The 15,579-nt window shown below is 58.4% G+C and overlaps 1 protein-coding gene across 5 annotated transcripts in view; it reads left to right on the top strand.

Moving 5' to 3' along the window:
- Window positions 1-15,579, top strand: part of PEMT (phosphatidylethanolamine N-methyltransferase) — an 85,059-nt gene that overhangs the window by 19,136 nt on the left and 50,344 nt on the right. The window contains exons 3-4 of one of the 5 annotated variants that reach the window (XR_009614443.2): window positions 8,629-8,723; window positions 8,850-8,995. The exons of the other annotated variants lie outside the window; for them this stretch is intronic. The gene's annotated coding sequence lies outside the window, so the exon portion shown is untranslated. The remainder of the gene's footprint in view (window positions 1-8,628; window positions 8,724-8,849; window positions 8,996-15,579) is intronic. 5 annotated transcript variants of the gene reach the window in all.

The following is a 15,579-nucleotide window of genomic DNA, read 5'->3' on the forward strand; positions in this document are numbered from 1 at the left end:
ATGTAATCAGTTGCCTCTGTAACGCAGCCTCCATTAGAACCCGAAACGATGGGTTCCAAGAGCTTCTGGGTTGGTGAGCATGAAGATGTGGAGAGAGTGGCATGAGAGAGCGTGGGCACTCTGCACCCCTTCCCCGTCCGCGCCCCCCCCCCCCCCATTCATCTTTTCCTCTGGGTGACAATTCGTACCCTTTAGTATCCTTTGTAGTAAACTGGTCATCAAGCAAATAAAATGGTTTCCTGAGGTCTGTGAGTTGGGCAGATAGTGTCAGACTTGCGTTGAATTGTAGGACCCCCCTCCCCCCCTCGCCCGGCAGCTAGCGTCAGAGAATTGGTTGGATGTGTGGGTACAGACTTGTAGAGGGCATGGCCACGTGGGACAACCTAGGGGCTGAGGGCCGTGGGGAAGAGACCTCTGTTCTGCCCGTGCCTGGGAGATTCTCGGTGGGGACGCAGGCCTTGAGGGTCTGGAATTCAGGGCAGTGGAATGGCTGGGGTTGGTGATGATGTCTGGAGTCACAGAGGGTGGCCGCCCAGGCCGAGCCTGGCCTTGGCTCCGGGCCTTCCGATTCTTCCATGGCCCACTGTCTGCCTCCCCGGGGCTGTAGCTCCTTGAAGAAGCTACGCCATTGGCTGGAGGGGCCTGCCCACTTGTCAGTGTCGCGGGTAGATGCGTAGGCACATCCTCCCCACCGGCACTGGCCCCGGGCCCATCTCTCTCTTCTTCCCGCCCCCTTCTCTCCCCGCCAAGGACTCTTTGTTGCTTCTGCCCTCTCCTTGTTGAAGCTTTGGGGAAACCGACACTATTGACCTTCACCGTTTCTTGAAACCCTGTGCCTCACACTGCTTTTCTGGCTCGCTCGGCTGTTCCTTGTGAACAGCTTTTCCTCTGCCTGTCATTCATTCATTCATTCATTCATTCACTCATTCCACAAACGTTCATAGCACACAACAGTGTGCCAGGCACTGCGCGAGCCTGCAGGACCCAGGGAATAAAGCTGCCCGGTCTCCATTGTTACAGGTCACAAATAGGTTTGTAATTAAAATGGTAAAAAGGTCAGGTGCTGCAGAGGGACTAATTGGGGCTTTTCCCAATTAGTCATCTCGGGGCACCGGGACCTGTGGCTCCACCTGGGCATGTCCAGGCCCAAAAGAGAGCTTGCTGTTTGAACTCTGGCCAAGAACCTCCCTGTGTGCTCCGCTACCAGGGGCCCAGGGCAGAGATCCAGGGGCCGGCCTTCACTCCTCACTGTCGCCCACCCGCCAGGACCTGTCCTCAGCCGTCCACTTGCTCACCCGGTCAGCACTGTGGCCTTCCAGCCAGGTTCCCCGGCACCCCCTGTGCCTTTCCAGCCTTCCACACCGCACGCTCCCTCCTTTGTGAACGAACACAGGCCAGGGCCCAGGGCCAAACCACCCAGTGCCCCAGCTCTCAGTTGCTTAAAGGTGCCCCACACCTTGCAGCAGAAGGTGTGAGCCCTTTCCCCGACCCCTGGAGCCCCTCTGCTGGGCATCCCGTTGTCTGCACACTCAGTCATCCTGGTCCCTGCCCTTCCCTGGAGATTCAGCCTCTTGCCGGGGGCTTCTTGCGTACCCCGTGCCACCTCTTCCAGGCAGTCGTCCCTGCTTCTCACAAACCCCCTCCCCAGCCCACCCTCCGGGTCAAGGTTGCCAACACTGGCACTGTTGACATTCTGGGCCATCCTCTTCTCTGTGGGATGTTTAACACTGTCGCCTGCCTCTACCCACTAGGTGTCCTGACAGCCTCAAATGTCTCCAGATGTTGCCAGGGTCCCTGAGGGGCACAGTTGCCCTGGTTGGTCTGAGTGAGGCAGCCCTTTGTGTCCCCTGCATGTGTCCTGTGTTCCCTCTGGTGTCACTGCTTCCCCTGGGCCTTCCCCTTGGCCTGAGTGTTCCAAGAGAGCCGGAGCAGCCCCCCCCTTGCTCCCCTGTCCCCCCAACCCTGGCCTGTGCCCGGCACCGTGTGCCATGAGGAAGGGCAGAGTTTCTGCTTCACCTCTCCGTGTGTGCGCCCAGCGCTGCCTGCACAGACCTGCAGCCAGCGTTTACTGGGTTCTCAACAGCTGGCCTCTTCCCCAGTTTTCTGCCCTGGCATCGGAGGAGGGGGCGTCTCCATCTGTGACATTTGCATCTGCGTACTGAGACTCTGCAAAGGAGGGGATCTGGGGTGGTGGGGGGAGTGAAACACAGTGGGCCCAGCTATTCACGGCATCTCGGTAGAGATAAGATAGACAAAGCCTTGCGCCGTTCCAGCTCTGGGAACTCCCTCCAGAGTCAGAACGCAGGAGCCAGCGGCAGGTGATGATGAGGTAGCCTTGAGCCCTCTCGCTGTTTACAAAAGAAAATGGTTTGCAGGCTTTGGTGTCTTAACTATTATCGAAGGCAGATTGCTTTGTTACCGACGTCAAAGCTGATTGAGCCTATCAGCATGTGTGGACCCGTGCTAAACTCTCGCCCTTGGGGGAGCTACAGGGGCGTTACTATTGATCCGGCTGGGACGGCAGGTGGGAAGGGGGACCCCCGACCAGCCTGGCCCAGCTTTCTGCTCCTCTCGGAGTGCCTGCTGTCTCACACCCAAGCCTGCTTGCGGGCTTTCTCCTGCCTGAGACCCACCACCCATCCTTCCAGGGTCCATGTGCAGCGCCCCTCCCGCCCCCCCCCCCGCCAAAGCCCCCCACGACCGGCTGTCCCACACTGCGTCCCAGCCTCAGACTTCTCTCTCTGAGGGTGGGATCTACAGCCTGTGTCCAGGGCAGCCGGCATCTGCAGGACGGCCAGCCTGCCTGTTGGCCAGGCCTCTCCTGGGTTTGGCCTTGAACTTTCTGCATCCCCAGAGCCTGTCAGTCCTGGGTTGGGCACCCTATCTGTACAGGGTGAGTGTGGGAGGAGGCAGCTCTTCCTCTCCAGGAAGTAGGGGCACTGGCCATCTAGCCGGTGTGGGGTGGGGGTGGGGGGGGTCCCTCCGCAGAGGGATGTTTTGTTGGCTCAATACCTGAGCTGGCGGCCGGGGACTTTGGAGGGAGCCAGAAAGGCAGGACGGTAGGTGGCGCTGTGGGCAAGGCGAGCGCAGAGCAGGGCAGGTGGGCCTGCCGCCTTCAGTGTGCCTTTGCCTTGCTCCCTCATTTTCTGGTTTCAGAGCCCCAGCCAGCAATCCGTTGGTTAATTTCAGGCGCCCCAGAAGACCCCCATCGGTGCCAGGGAGCTGACCCTGAAGACGCCGCTGGGCTGAAGCAAGGGCACCAGCCTGGCCCTTGGGAGGTAGTTCACACCCCACTCTGGGCCTTGGTTTCTCCATCTGTGAGGTGAGGACCCTCAGCTGAGGTCCTATCGAGCTCTGAGACACTGTGACCCACCCACTGTACCAAGTGCTGCCCTGGAATGTCCCTTTGCTGGGTCCAGGGGAAGCAGACGTCCCTGCCCGCTTGGAACCTGCTCTTGGGCCACTGAGGTGAGGGCGTTTATCGGCAGTGCGATCTAAAAGTCAGGGCTTGACTGATGATAAAGCTTGCCGGTAGAGACAGATCTGGAAGAGAGGAGACGAGAGAGGGGTTGTGAATCTCCCGGGCTTGTGAGCTGCATGGGGCCTGCTGAGGTATGGCTGGGCTTTCTAGACAAGTGGCAGGGGTGAAGGGTGGGGGCAAGAGTTGAGAAGACCCAAGAAAAGGGGGTGTGTATGGAGAGAAGGTGGACAGATGGGCCTGGGGCCCCGGAGGCAGGACCCTGAACACTGGCTTGCAACCCCGATTGTCTGCTACAGGCTGGCAGTGAGTGTGTGTGTGTGTGAGTGTGTAAGTGTGTGGCTGTGCACGTGAGAGTGTGTGAGTGTACATGAACGTGTGTGTGTGTGTGTGTGTGTGTGTGTGTGTGTGCATCTTATCCAGACAGGCTGGGGAATTGGGACAGGGCGTGAACCCAGACTGTCTGAGACCCTCGCCCCCACCTGGCTTTGAGAGCTGGCTCCCAGGGCATGGCCATGTACCCACTGGGCTCTGAGGCTGTGTTTCCGGATCTGAAAACATCTGCCTCTGCCAGGGTGCGTCTTGCCTTTGTGGGAATGCTGAGCTGGGCCTGCTGGTATAGCCCGTGGCACGGGAAGGGCCTTTCACTGCGCAGAGCTGGCTGGCTGGCTGGACGTGACTGAGACCTTGGCTCCTGGAGCCAAGAGAGCACAGAACTCTGGTTGGCCAGCCACTTGTCTCTTATGACTGGTGTCACCTGGGACACCATAGCCCTCCCCCAGCCCTGGCGCTCTCCCTGTCCCTGCCTGAGCTATGCTCAGAGCTGGATTCTGCAGAACTAATGGCATGTCCGGTCTTGGCTCCATGGCTGGGGAGGTCAGCTCCTTGTCACCAGGGACCCCTGCTTTGCCCCTCTAACATCTCAATGTCAGCTCAAGTGCAAGATGCCCCATGACGTGTGTGTGTGTGTGTGTGTGTGTGTGTGTGTGTGTTTTCTTTTCTGAGCCAGGGAGTAGATGGGTGTTTTTAGCTGGATGAAGTCCTGGCCACCCCCTGCGGCCCCATCCCTGTCCGAACGGAGAGCTGCACTCGTCGCTCTGTGGGGCTGCGGGCAGTGGCCTGGCGGGGGAGCGTCGTGACATTGGCCATGTCTAACTTTAGATTCTCTGTGTCTGAGCAACGTGGTGATGAAGTGCATATGGCGCCTCGAACTGGGTCAGCTCACAGTCTTTGCCGGGATCCCTTGGAGCGACATAGTTAAGAGCAGAAGTGGGAAAAGCAGAAGGAGGCTGTCTCCTACGTGAAGCCCGGGCGAAACACTGGTGGACCCAGCTTTCTGCAATGACCTCATCTTTGCTCTCAGCTACCTGATATTCTGGAGATGCCATCTGAGTTTTCTTACAAATTCCGTGCCGGGTGGGGGTGGGGGTCCAAGCACTTTTTCCATTAATGATTTGTTTTTCGTTCTGGACTTTGTGGCTTTGTGAGGACATCAGGCACTGTTAGTACGTGTGGGATTGAAATGGGCACGTTGGAAAGGGCTCCTGGCTGAGTGGCTTGGGGAAGGGGACATCCTGGGATCCTTCCCTCATGGAGGGGTCCAGGGCAGAATTTTATTACCCTAGCCTTTCCTGGGTATTCTGTGCCAGCCTGCCCTGAGCCCTGAGCCCAAGCAGACAGGGCTGAGCATCCCCTCTGTGGCTCTCCTGCCCAGCTGCACTGCTCGCCCACGTGCCCTGTGCATTCATGTTTCGCCTCCTCCCTCAGACTGAGTGCTCCTGGAAGTGGAGGGCGGCGTCTTGGAGCTCGAGACAGGGTCTAGCCCAGCGCTAGAAGGTGTGGATGGAAACGTGTCCTTCCTTCATCGAGGGTGAGCTCTGAGTAGCCCAGGGAGTGGTGGGCCAGGCAAGGTCATGCCTTCCTTTCTCCATCTGTGAGGAGGGTGGCAGGTCCTGACCCCACTAATGCCCCCGTGAGTGCCCTGTCGGGAAGTAATGAGATGCAGCCATGAGCGGTTTAGCAGCCTGGGAGCTGGCCTGCCGGTGTTGTTGGCTTTGCCTCCTTCCCGGGTCTTCTTCTGAGGCCGAGATTCCATGGAAAATTTCCAGGGCTTGAGTTTTTTGTCTCGTTTTATTGCTAACTTGCTCTGTGACCGGAGCAAGTCACTTGGCTTCCCTAGACCTCAGTTGCCTCATCTTAGGTCTGGGGGAGCAGCCTTTGCCCGATTTCCTTGCCATCTGGCAGCAAGGCTGTCGGGGAGGGAATGGGTGCAAAAGGGTTTGGAGGCATGAAGTGTCCGGTGTCATATTTGGCTCGAAGGAGGGGCAGCCGTGGGGGCTGTCTGGTCGCAGGCACGCCCAGAAGAGCTCTTGCATCAGTGGAAACTCCTAGGGCCTTTATCCTTCCAGCCACTTCCCCAAGCTTTAGGCCAAGTGTTTTCACTTGTTCCAGAATCTCCTGCCCAGAAAGCTTCCATGGCCTACAGATACCCCTTGGAGAGGGAGTTCTAGAGCTGGTGACCCCTTCCTTGTCCCCAGGAGTCAGGAATCAGCCAGGGAGAGACTTTGATTCAGAAGATGAGGGGGATGCACGTTGCTGGCCAGTGCTCTGGGGCCACGCCTCACCAAGCGGTACCCGCAGGCTCTCCTACGTTGTTGGGTGCCTCTGCCCACTCTTGCCACCTTTGTCTCCGATTCCTGCCCTCCTCCTTCCCTGTCTTGGCACAGGGAGACTCAAGAGGGCTAAGATCGGAGGTGGTCAGGCGCCATGACCAATGTGGGGTTTGGGTTCCAAAGCCCCTGGGTGATGCCCCGTTGCATTTCAGGGAAGGTTCCCATGCATGTGTGCCTGCTGGACATGGGATAACAATTGTAGTTTGTTCAACGAGGGGACGGTATAGGCCTGGGGTGCTGGGCTCCTGAGGGCTCCAGAGGTTTTGGTGGTTTTCCAGGGAGCCTGGACTGACTGGGAGACACCGAGGTGTGCACTGGGCAGGGGACAGAGATCATGAAGAGAGGCTGGAACCAAAGCTGAGCAGCTGGTCTGGAGGTCCTGGGTGGAGAAGAGTGGAGAATCCAGGCCAACTGTTGGAAAATGGGGAATTAGGAAGGGCCGGGGGCGGGGGGGCGGTGGGGAAGGCAAGGAGCAGAGGGTGGGAGGTGGAGCCTATGCAAATGTCCCAATGGTAGTTTCCGAAGTCAGGTGCCTCTTGTCCGGGGCTCTAACCCCGTACAAGGCTCTGCAGGTGTTTAGGTGGTCACCCCACCTGCTTACACATCTTTGGTACTTTTCACTCTGTCCCAATGCCCCTGCTTGCAAATGCTGCTTGGTGGGCCCGCTCGTGCCGGCTGGGTGTGCAGAGGCCTCTGCTCTCACCCTCCTGGCCTCTGCGGCACGACATTTGAATTGATTCCCAACTGGCCGGGAAATGGCACACACAGCAAGCGTGAGGTTCTCCAGCCTTCCAGGGCTGTGCTCACAGGCAGAGGATCATGGAGTGAGGACCGTGAGGATGCCAGCCCTTCGGCTTCATGACTGGGGAGGGGGTGGGATGTTATCCTTCAGGGTCATCCTGTGGCTTAGATGGGAATACAGCTTGGTGGGCGGGTGACACTCCGGGCACGTAATAGGCATCAGTCCCTTTGCCTTGAGTCCCCATCTGTCTGCCCATACGGCAGGCAGAGCTATCATGGGCATTACATGATTAAGAGGCATGAAGGGGATTTGTAAGCAATAAAGCAAAGTACGAGCAGAAGGAGTTAGGTGATTTATAATAAACATACATTTGGTCTTCATTCCTGTTCCTGGCACAGGCTTCCTAAAGCCTTTGAATTTCCTAAGTGATGAGAGCCGCAAAAAAAAAAGTCTCTGCTATGTTAATGAGGTATCTTATGGGAAGTCCCTGGGTCACCTAAGGCTGGGTACCAGTGGAGCCAACCCTGCGTAGACAGTTGGAACTTCCAGTCCCATCCCCGACCTCCCAGGAGGGGAGAGAGGCTGGAGATTGAGTTCAATTCCAGTGGACCATGCTTTGATCTCTCATGCCTGTGTAATGCAGCCTCCATAAAGACCCAAAAGGGTCTGGAGAGCTTCCCCAGGTTGGTGGACATGTGGAGTTTAGAGGAGAGTGGCGGCCTTGGGGAGCATAGACGTTCCACACCCTTGGGGTGGGTGGTTCAATCAATTAAACCTCCAGCTCTTGATTTTGGCTCAGTTCACGATCTCACGGTTCATGGCATCGAGCCCTGGGTTGGGCTCCGCCCTGGCATGGAGCCTGCTTGGGATTCTCTCTCTCGCTCTCTCTCTCTGCCCACCGCCCCCCCCCCCAATAAATAAATAAACGTTTAAAAAAAAGAATCTTCACACTCTTTCCCCACACCTCGCTCTCTGTATCTCTTCCCCCTGGCTGTTCCTGAGTTAACATCCTTCATAATAAACTGGTAACTGCGGAAGTGAATTTTTCTCTGTGAGCTGCCCTAGCAAATTAATCAAACTGGGGGAGGAGGAGGTGGTCACTAGACCCCCTAATTTCTATGCATCGGTCAGAAGCATGGATGACCACCGGACTTGAACTCGGCATCAGTCGTCAGGGGCAGTCTCGTGGGATGCTTATCCGAGTTAATTGTTTGATGGTCGTGGGAAAAGCACACATATCGGAGGCTACTGTAACTTTTAGTTTTATTTGCTCATGAAGTTTTTTCTTTGATTATTTTATTTTTTATTTTTTATTTTTTTTAACATTTTTTATTTATTTTTGAGACAGAGAGAGACAGAGCATGAACGGGGGGAGGGCCAGAGAGAGAGGGAGACACAGAATCGGAAGCAGGCTCCAGGCTCTGAGCTGTCAGCACAGAGCCTGATGCGGGGCTCGAACTCACAGACTGTGAGATCGTGACCCGAGCGAAGTCGGACGCTCAACTGACTGAGCCACCCAGGCGCCCCTTCTTTGATTATTTTTAAGAGTTGATGTATTTATTGGAGGGGGGAGGGGGGATCTTAAGCAGGTTCTGCGCTGTGCGGCTCAATCTCACAAAACATGAGATCAGGACCTGAGCCAAAATCGAGCTGGACGCTTAACTGACTGAACCACCCAGGCGTCCCTATTTGCTCATGAAGTTTTAATTGCCTTTTTGACCATGCCTCTATTTCAGGCCCAGACTTGCCCCTTCTTCCTGAGGGGGGGGGGGGGTCTGCTCTTCTCCCTCCAAAAGCCTGGGACTTCTCGAGTATCCTGGTGGCGAGCACGGTGGGTCACAGAGCCCCAGTGGTGGTCACATCACCGTGGGAGGGGTGAGGTGAGGGGAGAGGGTTTGCCCAGGGCCGCTGAAGTGCTGAGACCCGTCCCCTGGCCCCCTGCCTGCCATACCCACAGGAACTCATATGGATCCCGGGGAGGCCCAGAAGCCCCTGCTGTCCAGGAAAGCCTGTACCCTCCTGCCTGTGCCCACCCCTTCCCACCCGGCCTGGGCTGGATGCCATCAGTAAGGTGTGACTCGTTACCAGCCACCGGTTCTCGAGGTCTGTGTGCCTGCACGAGGCTAGGCGCAGGGTGGGTTGGTCTCCCCGGAGGCGCCCCAGCAGTTCCAGGGTCAGATGTATGCTGAGGGCCCCGGGGAGCCCCAGAGGACGTGCTGCCCCGGGAAAGGCAGCTTGAGCTGGGCCGTGGTTCACTGCCGAGGAAGGGCGCACATCCGAGTTCTTTCCCACCCCGTGGGACCACCTGTGCTGCCTCTACGACCCTGCCTGCCTGCTGAGCAGAGCGTGGAGCCCCCCTCCCCACTTGTGCCCAGCGGCGAATGGCGAATGGTGCCCAGCTTTTCCCCTGTTTCTGCGAGAAAGACCGCTCAGCCTCAGCGGACCTTTTTATAAGGCGTCCGAGGCACTAGTGCCTTCTCGAGGCTTTCTTCTCTTAGCGATGAAGAACATTGGAGAAGGGCGTTGGTACTGTCCCGAGCAGACACCTCTGTATTCTGTTCTGTAGAATCTGTCTCTGGTCAAGTAGGTAGGAATCTTGGGCGTGGTCACAGAGGAGGTGGGTAGGGGTGGGCACCTGCCCCGGTCAGCCAGCTGATTGGATGCGGTGGCCCTGCTCTGTGTCTCCCCACCAGTCTTTGAGGGTAGGGACCAAGAGACGGTGGCCTACAGTGAAGGGGCAGAGCAGCCCTAGGTAGGAACAGTGCCGTCCGCGGAGGGCACCGCCCCAGATTCTCCAGAAGCCGAAGCTGAAGACCAGAGAGGTTGCTTGGCCTGCCGTGGTCGCACAGCTGTGGGAGCAGAACTGGACCTGGCAGCTGGGGCTGCTGCTCCTGCGCATTACCCTGCTGCCCCCATCCCATCCCCTGGAGGGCCTGCATGGTGCACACACAGCCCTCAGTGGCAGCATGGCCTGGCCTGGATGAGGCAGAACGCTGGGGCTCTGCTGGCGGGAAGAGGCCCTCAGAACACCTGCTGGGATCTTGCCCTGCGGCCCCCCTGCCCCTGGAGCCTGGGGTGCTCGAGTGTATCCTGCACTGACTTCTCAGCAGCTCGGCTTCTGGGCTGCTGTAGACGCTGCCCGTGTCAATATTATGACCGCACGTGGATTTCCTGTGGGCAGGGCCACAAGTGCGTGGCCATGAAGGCCAGCCACCTGGAAGGGAAGGCTCTGCTGGGGTACGGCTGACACAGGTGTCCTCCTGGCCCGTCCTCGGTCTGCTCAGCCTCAGGAGCTCAGGGCAGTCATGTCCCCCTCCCCTGTCCCCCCACAAGTCCCCCTGGCCCATCTTGCCGGGCCAGGGAGGGGTGGGGCGTGCGTTTCTGAGCATATGAACCTGTCTCGCTGATGATACCTCTTAGCTGAGGGACCTGGGCAAGATTTCTGGCTTCTCGGAGCCTTGGTTTTCTCATCTGAAAAATGGGCACAGTAGTCAGGGCCTCAAGGGTTGGACCAGAAGGTAGGCAGAACAGCACCTGAGCCAGCTCAGTGGCTTGCTCTTTCTTACTGTCCCCTTTGTGCCTGGCAGTTCTTCGAGGCCTGGAGGCCGGGAGCTTCTGCTGTGGAGCTGTCCTGCGGCTTTGTGGCTTTCGTCCTTTGGGACGGGCTCAGGCAGGCCTGCAGGGGCCTTCCCACCCAGCTTGGGAGGCGATGGCCTGGTCCAAGTCATGACCGGCTACTGACCGCACGACCTCAGACGAAGTCCTCAACGTAAGTTCCGTGCCTCGGTTTCTTCATCTGTGAAACAGGTTCACTGTAAGGTTCTGTCCCAGGGTTGTGGTGAGATGAGTGAAGTAATCCACGTGCAGAACGCAGGGCAGTGCCAGGCGCAGAGTCAAAGCCGGATAAGTGTGAGCTGTCGTCTGGGTCCCGTCTGACGGCTGCCGGGGAAATGCTAGGTGACTGGCCGGCATGCTGGCCCTGCCAATCACGTGATGTGACCATGGGGCCTGGAGGAAGGGGCAGGGAATTGTTTGTAGAGGACGGAAGAGATGGGAAAGCGTGCACACAAGTTCTGGCCTTTGCCGGTCACATCGCTCGTGGCCGCCGGGTCCCTGGCCTGTGCCCAGCTGGGCCCAGGCTGCAGGGCCCATGGAGATGGCCGGTGACAGGGCAGTTCCAGAGTGGGGAGGGCGAGTGTGCGGGAGCACGGGGCGGTGTGAGTGGAGGAGAGGTGGGGGGAGAGTGGGCCGCACCTCATCCGAGGCTCGGGAAGGTCGGGGGTGGTAATGGGAGCTGAGGCTGGATGGGTGGTCTCGGGGGCCTTCCGGGGAGTTTGTACCTGCGCTGGGGGTGGCAGGGAGCCGATGGAGGCGGGGAGGCATGACGCCCACTGGATCTGTGGGCACGTCAGAGACCCCGGCCCAGTCCCTGCGTTGTTCCTGGCTGTGTGTGGCTTTGTGTCAGGGCCTGCTTGGTCACAAGGCGTTGATGCCTGCACCTGGGGGCTCTGCACCGTCTTCCTCCTCCTGGCCCTTCTCAGTCCTGCTTTAGGCAAGCGTAGCGTGGTTGACAGGGCCGTGGGGCTGCATAGACCTGCCTCTGCTCCTCAGTTTCCTTGGTGAGGAAACATACGCATCAGGGGTAGGGCCCAGGGCCTGGTGGTCCACAGGTGGGGGTGGCGGGGTTAGGGGACCGTCACGCGGGGCTTGCCCTTCCCAGGCGTGGCCAGGCCATGTGCCCAGGGGTGCGATGTTGGAGCCTTTCCCTGCTGAACCCAGGGCCTGCCCGCTGGGCTCTGTTGGATACCTGCTGGTCACCGTTTGGACTGGCAGTGGTGGTGTGGGGGGTGTTGCACAAGAGACTCGTCCCGATCCTGGCCATCTGGGAGCCTTCCAGCCTGGGCCAGCTGTGTCTTTGCTGTGATTGGCCACGAGGCCGGGTCTTGGCAGGTCTGGCGAGACATCAGGTGAGCTAGAGCGGCCAGTAGGGCTCCAAGGCTCTGACGATCCAGGAGGGCCACCCGGGCCCCAGGAGCGCGTGGGTGACGGAACCTCGTTGTGCGGTTCCAGTCCAGCCATGTACTGACCAACTGGCAGCTGGGACAGGCTCATCCACTCTGAGCCTCAGTTTCCCCATGTAGAAACTGGGAGAGGTAGGCTATAATACAGTCTTTTTTTTTTAATGTTTATTTTTGAGAGAGAGAGAGAGAGAGAGAGAGAGAGACAGTGGGGAAGGGCAGAGAGAGAGGGAGACACAGAATCTGAAGCAGGCTCCAGGCTCCAAGCTGTCAGCACAGAACCCAATGCAGGGCTCGAACTCACGAACCATGAGATCATGACCTGATCTGAAGTCTGATGCTTAACCGACTGAGCCACCCAGGTGCCCCTATAGTACAGTCTTTTCTGCTTCTATGTATTTGAGGCTGTTCTCTGGCTCTATCCTGTGCCCCGGGTTTCCTGGGGATCCTAGCCATGACTCGCAGGCAGGCCTGAATGTTCACCCCACTCCAGAGCCCCAAATATGCCATCCAAACTGCCTCCCCACCCACCATGATGGCCCGTCCACCCGTCATGCCTGTGACACTGGCTTTTGGGCGCTTCTGAGGACCCACTGTTGTGTGAAGGCCCAGAGGCCTATGGCAAGGAGTCTAGCCCTGAACTGCAATCTAGCTAAATGTTCTCCATCCCTCACTCACACCGGGCTCCTGGCCAGCGGACCCCCTTTCCCAGCAACTTCCTGCCGTGGAGTGCCACTGAGGGACGAGCGTGGCCTTAGATAGGCTGCCCGGGCTCCAGTCCTGCTCCTGCCGGCCCTGAGCAAATCACTTAGCCCCTCTGAGCCCCTCGGCTCTCTCTGCCCTGCTTGACACCCCACGGGCCCTGGGATGCTGGTGCCTTGACCAAGGGCTACCTCCCCCAGGTCCCCGCCCCGAGGGAACCCCTGCCAGTCCTGGACCTCTGCCTCTGCCCGGGTTGGGGAGTGTGGCCCGTCGTGGCACCCAGCTCCCGCAGCACCGCTCTCTGCTCCACTCTGCCCGCCGCCCCCCACTGCCCACCCTGCAGTCCTGCTGAGGTTTGCTTCGCGCCCTTCATCCCGCAAACGCTCTCAGGGCACTTGCTCCACACAGCTCTGGGAGCTGGCAGGTGTTAGAGACAAACAGGAAGCCAATTCTAGAGCCTGATGATGAACCCACGGTCTGCTCTGTTCTGCTAGAGCATCCCTGTCACAGTTCCAGAACGAGACTGCTGGAAATGGCTTTCCCATGGCCATGGACTTCAGGGCTCCTGGGCCAGCCCCCGGCTCTCTTCCTCCGGGTCTTTCCATGTGCATCACCAGCCTTGGTCCAAGCGCCATTTTTTATTTTTCATTTCTGGTCGGTCTGCTGTGTGCATTTTCGTAAGCACCCCATGTCCTTTGCAGAATGAGGCATGGGGTAGGGACAAAGGCCAGCAGAGCCCAGTGCGGGGCTGTTGGGCTTGGGGCTCAGTCTGAGGCGTGGTCTCCACGCAGGGGAAGCCATGGGAGGAGCGAGCCCCCCTGCATGGGTGCGTCCCCACGAGGGGAGGGCTGGGCAAACCGACAGGCTCCACAGAGGTGGGGGTCAGAGGGGTCGGTGAGCGCCAAAGGCTCTGGGGGCAGCCAGGGGTCCAGCGAGACGGAGGAGGGATGCGGGGTCCGAGGTGTAGAGCTCTGGTAGGGCCCTGGGGACCTGCTGGGGCTGTAGGCTTTTCCAGGTTTTTTCAGCATCCTGCTTCCTGCTGAAGACAGAGTCTTGGTTTCTGTTTCCCTGTGAGAGGTGGCAGCCCATGGGCCGTGGTGACAGCATAGTCTACAGAGGCTCTCACTTCCCCCATTAACAACACCACCAGGGGCTTTCTCTGCAAACGAAGGGCACCTCAGCTCTCTTCTTCAGCTCGGGAGGCCTCTGGAAGGAAGGAGGAGGCTTTGGACAGCACACAGGAATCCCCCGGAAGGCAGGCTCTGTCCTGGAACAGTCCCGGCCGTGGCTGGTACCCCAACCAGACCCTTCCCTCGGGACTTTCCTTTATTACTATTATTATTATTTTAATGTTTATTTATTTTTGAGAGAAAGAAAAACAGAGTGTGAGCGAGGGAGGGGTAGAGAGAGAGAGGAAGACACAGAATCCGAAGCAGGCTCCAGGCTCTGAGCCGTCAGCACAGAGCCCAACGCGGGGCTCGAACCCGCGAACTGTGAGATCATGACCTGAGCCAAAGTCGGTTGCTTAACCGGCTGAGCCACCCCGGTGCCCCTATTAGTATTATTTTTTAAAGTTTATTTATTTATTTTGAGAGAGACAGAGACAGCACAAGTGGAGAAGGGCAGAGAGAGAAGGAGAGAGAGAATCCCAAGCAGGCTCCACACTGCCAGCACAAGAGCCCGACGCGGGGCGCAAACCCCGAAGCTGCGAGATTATCACCTGAGCCGAGACCAAGAGTCGGATGTGTAACTGACTGAGCCACCCAGGCTCCCCCCTGGGGGCCTTCCTGTCTGGGCAATGGGGGTCGCAGGGCTGGGGTCCAACGGCCCGATGACTGTGTCGTTAACTTGAAACAGACCTGGCCCTGTTATCGGGAATCACGGTCTGGGGGAGGCTCCTTACCTGCCTGTCACCCCCCTTGTCATTTCCCTGCCCCGCTGCCTGGGCAGGTGGTGTGATGTGCGGCCCATGTGTCCTGTCTTCTCCCCGACAAGGAATGTGTCAGCTGCTCATGGCTGAGCCCTACTTCCCATTGAAGTGGCCGGTGCTTAGAGGCCTCATATGTGAAATGAGTAAGCCAGACGGTCTAGAGAGGGCGCTACAGACACGTTTTCAGAGAGCCTAACGCAGAACAGACTGCCCCAGCTGTGGAGGACACACATCAATGGAGGGCAGCTCAGGGTCTGACTGGGCCCCGGGGTCGTCATGACAGGCATGGGCGGTCAGCATGGACAGGCCACCACCCTCGGGGCCGATGAGGCCACATCAGCCTTCAGAGAAGCCGGGAGTGCTCTCTGAATGGCACCCCAGTACAGGTCCTGCAGAGGCCAGAGGAAAAGGAGATTCAAACACTCGGCTGTAAATAAATGTCTCCTCTGCCGGACCTTAGAGACGGGGCCCCTGCCCTCTTTTGTGATGCATGCCTAGAAGACTGGTTCTGGAAAAGTTCTTCCTCACTTTTCAGAAGAGGAAACTGTCCTGGGTGGAGGGCACTTGTCCAAGGGTGTCCCATGAGCCAGTGGCAAATGGGTGCCTGGGCCTTTGTCAGTGCTGGGCTGTCCTGACGCTGGAGGAGGTGGTCCCTCGTGGGGCTGCTGAACAGGCTCCCTCTGGGGGCAGAAGCCACGTGTGCTGCAGCTCTGTCCTCCAGCCCGTGCCTGGCCCGTCTGCCCCTGCACTTCCCTCCCAGTGCCACCTTCTCTTCCTAGATGTCACCTTTCTTCTTGGAGAGACGGTGGGGGGTATACCCGGGGTGGATCCTAGCTCTGCCACTTACCGGCTGGCCTCAGTTTCCTCCTCTGTGATATGGGCATAATGAGCCTATCTGCTTGTTGGGTCTCTGAGAATTCAGTGATTTGGTCCCTGGGCGGGGTTTGGAAGGGTGCCCGTTTGCACTCTTGCAGATGCGTGCTGTGGTCACATCCCCAGATGGCACAGCGGCTGTGCACAGTCTATCAATGTTGGGT

The sequence above is a fragment of the Panthera onca genome, chromosome E1 (genome assembly GCF_046562875.1).
Source record: "Panthera onca isolate mPanOnc1 chromosome E1, mPanOnc1 haplotype 2, whole genome shotgun sequence".
NCBI classification, from domain to species: domain Eukaryota; kingdom Metazoa; phylum Chordata; class Mammalia; order Carnivora; family Felidae; genus Panthera; species Panthera onca.